At 41.5% G+C, this 6,750-nt stretch overlaps 1 pseudogene across 2 annotated transcripts; it reads right to left on the reverse strand.

The window, feature by feature from the left end:
* Window positions 1-768: 768 nt before the first annotated feature.
* On the reverse strand, window positions 769-6,215 carry LOC149813091 (scarecrow-like protein 21 pseudogene; annotated as a pseudogene). Of its 2 annotated transcripts, none has more exons than XR_016428237.1 (2): window positions 5,970-6,215; window positions 769-2,977 (listed from the first exon to the last, which is right to left on the reverse strand). The product of XR_016428237.1 is annotated as a scarecrow-like protein 21 pseudogene, transcript variant X1 (transcript). The 2 variants fall into 2 exon arrangements; XR_016428238.1 differs by lacking the exon at window positions 5,970-6,215 and adding an exon at window positions 5,896-5,911.
* Window positions 6,216-6,750: the final 535 nt, after the last annotated feature.

Consider the following 6,750-nt stretch of genomic DNA (forward strand, 5'->3'; position numbering starts at 1 on the left):
CTTCCAACTAAATCTTTCCACATATTGGTTTAAGTTTGGATCTTTATTGGATATCCTTACGACCGAAAAGAGGCACTATTCATCAACTACGTTCACACTAGAGTTCAGATACAAAATGAGACTGTAGACTAGGACACGTGTTGCTTTGATCAGAGGTGGGATGAACAATGACAGCTGAGAATCCAAAAGCTGAGGTTCTTGGGCACAAGGTCATTCTTGTGACCAATTTTCATAGGATTCAAGAAAAGCATTCTCACCCTCTGCGCAAGCCAATGCTATGCCCTGGGAGCAGGGGTCCTAGCCTCGGAGTTTTACGCTGAATAGGTATGGCAAGCTGAGACAGCACGACCAGGTCTTCGTGCCGGGTGCAGTTTCTTCGAGTTATAAATTCAGAAAAAACAAGTGAAAATCACAATCACAACTTGCAGTTTCTTATATCACACTAAACTTGAGAAAGTGCTGTTATTGTGATTTGCAAACACAGAAGCCAAGAAAATTCAAAAATCACAAAGCATTGCAAATGTGCCCTTAAATGAATAAAGCAGAGAGCATCGACAAAATAGCAATCCTGGGTTACTCTCTAGAAGTTTGAGTGGCATTCCTTTTATGCCACTTTGCAAGGATTCCAAAATCAGAATAGAACACTCACACACTTGAGCATATATGCAGGCTCACATGCACAACCAAGCATGTCAATGCATTTGCACACGCACAGATGCAACTACAATGCTGTTCCATATGGCGTACTGTTGGAAAGATAATCACATACACAGAATTGAGGATTGTTAAAATTCAGATTTTTATTCAGGAGTTCATGCCGCATACATTAGAATACAAACTACATTCATCCCCCGAGTGCTCAAGGATGTCTAAGCGAAACTAAGTTTCTACCTGCATGAGTTTGAAAGCAACTCAGCAGATGGTTTATGCGACAATAAAGCAAAACCTCCTAGGAATGCCACAGGATGTGGACTGCTCACTGAGCTACTAAAGCAGAAAGCTTTACAAGACCCCAGGATACAAAAACGATCAAGCAAGTGTATATGCATTTAGCACCAGGCACAAGAGGCAACTAAGGTTCTATTCTTCCAGCCAAGAAACAATGCCCCATCTCTTTCTTCAAGTGTATAGTGCTCACAGTAATTCTGTAATAAATTTCTTATGGTGGAATTAACCACAGAGCTCAGTGGGTAAGGCCTAAACCCAGCCATCATGAAGCGTGACTGCCACTTATCAAGAAGCTCATGTCTTTCTACTCTTTCAGCACCCTCACATGCAATTATGTTCACTATATCACGGGCCACACAGTGCTGCTCAACACTGATACGCTTCTTGTCATCCCTAGGGAGAGCCACATCGATCGATTCAAACATGGCAGTATAGTAACTCAGAGTTTCCATGAATCTGGGGAAGAAACGTGCAGTGTTGGTGTTGCATTCTTGCTCTACCAGAGTAACCACCTTAGGGGATAAACTTTTAACCAAGCGCAGAAGCCTGTCTCTGTGATTGCTCGTGCTTACGCTCTCGTCTGGCATGTGATGAAGCTGGAACGGGAAGTTCACAGCCAAGGCTTCATGTGGCTGAACCTTGAGCATGTCGAGTTCAACATCACATCCAGATATGGCTGCAGCATTGAACTCAAATGGCACATTGTATGACTCAGCAACCCTCGACAGTCTCAGGCTGACTAATGGCAAACCTCCACCTCTGGCATAAGCTGATTGGGCATCATCAATGCCTGTGATGCGTATGTGCGGCGGCCCACCTGGCCTAGCAGCAAGAGCCTGAATCAGGGTAATCCATTGGCTTCCCTGAGCGATCTGGAAATCAATGATGTGAACACTATCTTCACCTTTTAATGCATCAGCAATAGCACCATTTGCAGACATGTAACCGAATTTGAAGTAGGGACAAATTTCATATAGGGAATGCATATAAGAGAGGAGATCAGCACTTGTTGGTTCTTTGCATTTCAGAGACTTGTAGATGGTACTGCCAGATGATGCCAGCCTTGCAATCAATCCTTCCAACATATAAGCGCTTAGTCGCTGGATAGGTTCACCTGAAACTGAAACCATCTGCTTCAATTCATTCATGAACCACTCTGCTAATATCAGGTTGTTATCTGCAACAGATTTTGCAGAGGCAATTAGGACCTGCATCACACCACCTTTTCGAATCTCCAACATTCGTTTCCACGTCTCTGGTCCAAACATTGCACCTCTCTGAAAGGCACTTGCAGAACTATCTCCATACTCCAAATCAGGACCAAGCATTAATCTTTCCAATTCTCTTAATCTGTATTTCAAATCATTTTCTTCTGTTGAGCAAGTAGAACTGTAAGTGTTTTCGGGGGAACGATGCATATCAGGCGGGTATGTCTGAGAACCCTGTTGTGAGACAGGGCTCCGACTTGATGAAAAACTATGTGTTGATGGAGAACTGTCAATGGATTGTCCCATAGCACATGATGACTCAAGAGTGCAATACTGCACTTGAGAGGTAAAAGCAGGAAAATTTCCTCCTTGGAATGCTTCATAGCAGAGTGGACCAGGAGAACCCTGAGAGATGGAATATGAAATGGCATCTTCTGTAGATGATACTTCATGCTGAAAATGATTTTGTGAATTTCCATGCACCATAGAAGGCTGAATTGGTGAATAATTAGTTAGGTAGTTTTCACCAGAGACCAGGAAACACCGACTGTCCATCCTGGAGATACCGTTCTCTGATGTCAACTGAAAATTCATACCGGCAACCAAGACTGAAATGTTTTACTGCCCAAACGATCCAGAAAGTGCTTTGCACTGTATTTTAGGGGTACCAATATGGAAGCTTCACAGACGCACGAATGGGATATCAATTGTTGAACGTGTAGCCATAAGCACGATCATGTCTAGAGATCACCATAGAGCACATCGCTTTCATCTAAGAGTCGGCCTTTCTCATATACATTGGTCCATGGTTCCACAATTATCTGCAGTTATAAAAGCTTGTAAGCTGCAACTGAAATGCTAAAAGTGTAGGAAGATACTAGCATCAGGCACATCACTAGCATCATAATATTTTGAAAGGCTGACAGAATAGTCATTTCAAATATAACAGAACTCATATAAACAGTTCATAACATCGAAAATATTCAGGCAGTATTAGCACATGCATGCAAAACATTAATTTTGTTATTGCTCTACAATGAGATGATCTACAATGGCAAGATTCCTAGTGTCCCAGATGGTCATAATTACCATTCATTTTCATTCTTGATATCCATATTCAAGGCAGCATTTCATTGTCCTTGCGTCTTTTTTTAATCATCAGCATAAAAGTGGTTAACACTAGCGGCAACAGAAGCAAATTTCAGGGGACTCCCATGCCAACAGAGTATAAGAGATTGTGAAGGGTCATTACAACTATAATAAGAATCTAATAGAAGTTTCACTTTCAATATGTTAGAGTCGACAGTGATAAAAATGTTCACAATTTTCATTTACATACTTTGGGCTCTTGCTGAAAAGATTTATCTGTTGTTCTATGTGTGTCCTGCCATTGTGATTTCTTTGAAGTCAAGAGCGGCTTGACAGTATTTTCAATCATCATGGTCATGTAAATTAATCAAATGGAAGAAACAAGAACATGCCCAAATCATAATCCAGTTTCTCACGCTATGTAGAAGTACCAACAACAGTGACCTGAACCAATTTGCAAATGACCTTTCTGTATGAGAAACTATTACCAGACATACCACACACCATAGACTAGTCAAGCAAAGAAAAAGGAATGTGAGTGCAGCTCCATGCCCTCTTGGTAAAAGGAAAAGGATCTATTGTTACAAGCAAGTGCAATATAAGAGCATCTGCATATCAGGACAAAATAGGTGAGATAGGCGTTTCATTATACTCAATATGAGTTTCCTAAGATGACACATGGGCACAGTCCAAAACTGTCTGGCTTGCTATTAAGGAAAAAGAAGGCACCATTGGCTATCCAGAAAGACCAAAGTATGGTATGATATACATGTAAATATTTGCTCAAGACTTATTCCAAGTGATGGCTTTTCTTTCCACTTAATAATCAAATAGTTGTATTGCATCTGATGAACATACACATGAAGCATTTTTTCAGATTCTTCTTAATTTTGACTAGTAAGTATTTTATTTCAGAGGATTTCAGATGGCTTGTCAAAGCATTAAAGTTGGTTTGAACCACTTTTTAAACTTTGATTTGAACTACCTGAATTAAGTGCAAGTACAATTGCAAGTGGTTGAATGTATAAATGTCTGAAGATTCAAACAATCCACTGCCTGGTCCAAGCATGCATATGCTGGAACAGGAATGAAAATTTGGTGATTTACGTTTTCATTGATTTGGACAACTGTATGTATGCCCTTAAATTTACTCTTTAAATAATTTGGGAGACCATATGTAATTCCTTGGATAACTATCGCATAAGCATTGCTGATTTTCCATAATCATGACAGTGTGCAACTTTTCATGTTCAATTATGGTGTCTATAACTAAAAAACCCGTGCCTAGATGCTTGATCCAGAAGGCATCAATATACAAATTCTTGAATAGCTGATCTAGCCAATTCAACATGGGCGGTGTTTCTGTCTTCACCCAGACCTTGCCAATTATTGCAAGACATTCCTCAACTGCACATCTGAAATCTTGAGCACTAACCATCCCCAAATTTACCTAAGTGCTGACTTGCAAGTATGGAATGCGCTTTATAATGGTATCTTTTACCAACTGAAAAATCCAAATGGTATAATTGATCAGGTATGCAGCAGATGCATTTTATTTTCCCTAATTGTTAAAGAACAGAGGTGCCTTGATATCCAATTTCATTAAATCTGCAAGTGAAACTATCACATTTATACAGATTATAAGCCACCAAAATAGATTTACATATTCCAGACTAAGAGCTCTTCATAAATAAATAAATAAATAAATAACACGCATATATATATATATATATGCCCAACTATGTTTGTTGGTTTGAACCAATAAGGATACGAAGATCGGACGGCTTCTGTGTAACCCGTCACCCTTCTTTCCCCTTCCCCTCTTTCCTCTTTCCCCTCTCACTACCTCCACTACCGTCCCTTCTTCCGCCACCCCGCTGACCCTTCCTCCGACTCCTCGACGTCCCTTCCCTGCGGGACGGCCTCCCCGCCCTCCTCTCCCTCCTCTCCCTCCCCTCCCTCTGCCCCAACATCGACATCCACCCTGTCTTCCTTGCCGCCCCTTCCCTGACCTGCCTCTGCATGCTTGGGGGCTGACTACCGGAGAGAGAGAACGCCTTCGGAGGTCGTCCACCGGAGGACCCACCACCACCTCTCTCTCTCTCTCTCTCTCTCTCTCTCTCTCTCTCTCTCGTTACTAGGCTTCACCCAGGCCTAGCCGGACCCTCTTTCTCCCTCTCGTTTCTGCGCTTCACCCAGTCCCAGCCAGTGGATGAGTATCTTCCTCATGTTTCTGCACGTTACCCAGCCCCAACCGGAGGGCGGGGGCACACCCAATCCCAGCCGATGGGTTCTCCCTCTCTCTGGCAAGCTCCAACGAGATGGTAGATGTACCAGTTGCCATATTTGGATGGAAAAAGTAAGGATTGCAGGAAACGTCCCAGCAGCACCATTGCTCCTGAACTATATCACGTCCTAGAAGATGTATGTGAGAAAACCAACAATATCCTATTTTGAACATATCCAGAAATTGAATAGCACACGCACCACACAAAATAGCAAACATGGTCACAAGAAATGGACAAAAAACTGCACTTGTGTGTCAAGAATTCCGATTCAAATGAATAAACCATCACTACTGAAGAACTGTTTAATCTAGAACTAATTCAATTCCTCAAAAGTATACTTGCAAAAACAGATGCACACATACCATCTCTCTCTCTCTCTCTTTCTCATACAGAAAACACGTAAAGCTGAGCCGAGGGAAAGATCAGATTTACAGACCTTGTAGAGAGAAACAAGTGAATTGTGAGGGCAGCTACAGAAGAGAGTCGAGGAACGAATGACGGTGCTCAAAGGAACCACCGAATCAATCATGCGGAGACTTGATAGAACAACAACCACAGCCCAAAGGACAGGGTTTTCAAGGACCGAGTGTGGAAGAAGATGCGGACTCCCTTCCCTTCCCTGTGGGAGCAGAAACTTTGGATTAATGCGTTGGGGCTCGAAGTATGTAATGAAGACAGACACGAGGAAACCGCCTCTCACGGGAAGCCAACCATATCTCCAACCCCCGGTTTTGGCCTGCTTACCAAAAGCACCCATACTTTTGGATAACATTTCAATCCTACCATGGCTTTTGTAAATGATCATCATCAAACAAAAATGAGTTTGTTTACTATCCTACTACTATATGACAGCAAGCGTAAGTAGGGCAAGTTGGGTCAGCGCGGTTAAGTCTACGTGTCCCGGACTGTTTCTTCAAGTAAAACTAAAAGTAAAAAAAAAAAAGGCTAAGTTCACAATTTATACATAAAAAATTAATGTTATATATATATATATATATATATATATATATATATATATATATATATATATATATATATATATATATATAATCTTTTAGATATAAATTTTTTAATTACATGACTTTCTTTTATTTTTACTCAAAGAAACCGCTTCAGGATAAAAAGACCTAGTCGCAATGGCTCTGTGCCGCTGTCCTAGCAGCATAAAACTCCGAGGGCTGACCTCTCACCCCAGTGAACTTGCCGGAGGGGTTAGG

Source organism: Nuphar pumila, chromosome 16 (assembly GCF_984573655.1).
Source record: "Nuphar pumila chromosome 16, dmNupPumi1.hap1.1, whole genome shotgun sequence".
Classification (NCBI taxonomy): domain Eukaryota; kingdom Viridiplantae; phylum Streptophyta; class Magnoliopsida; order Nymphaeales; family Nymphaeaceae; genus Nuphar; species Nuphar pumila.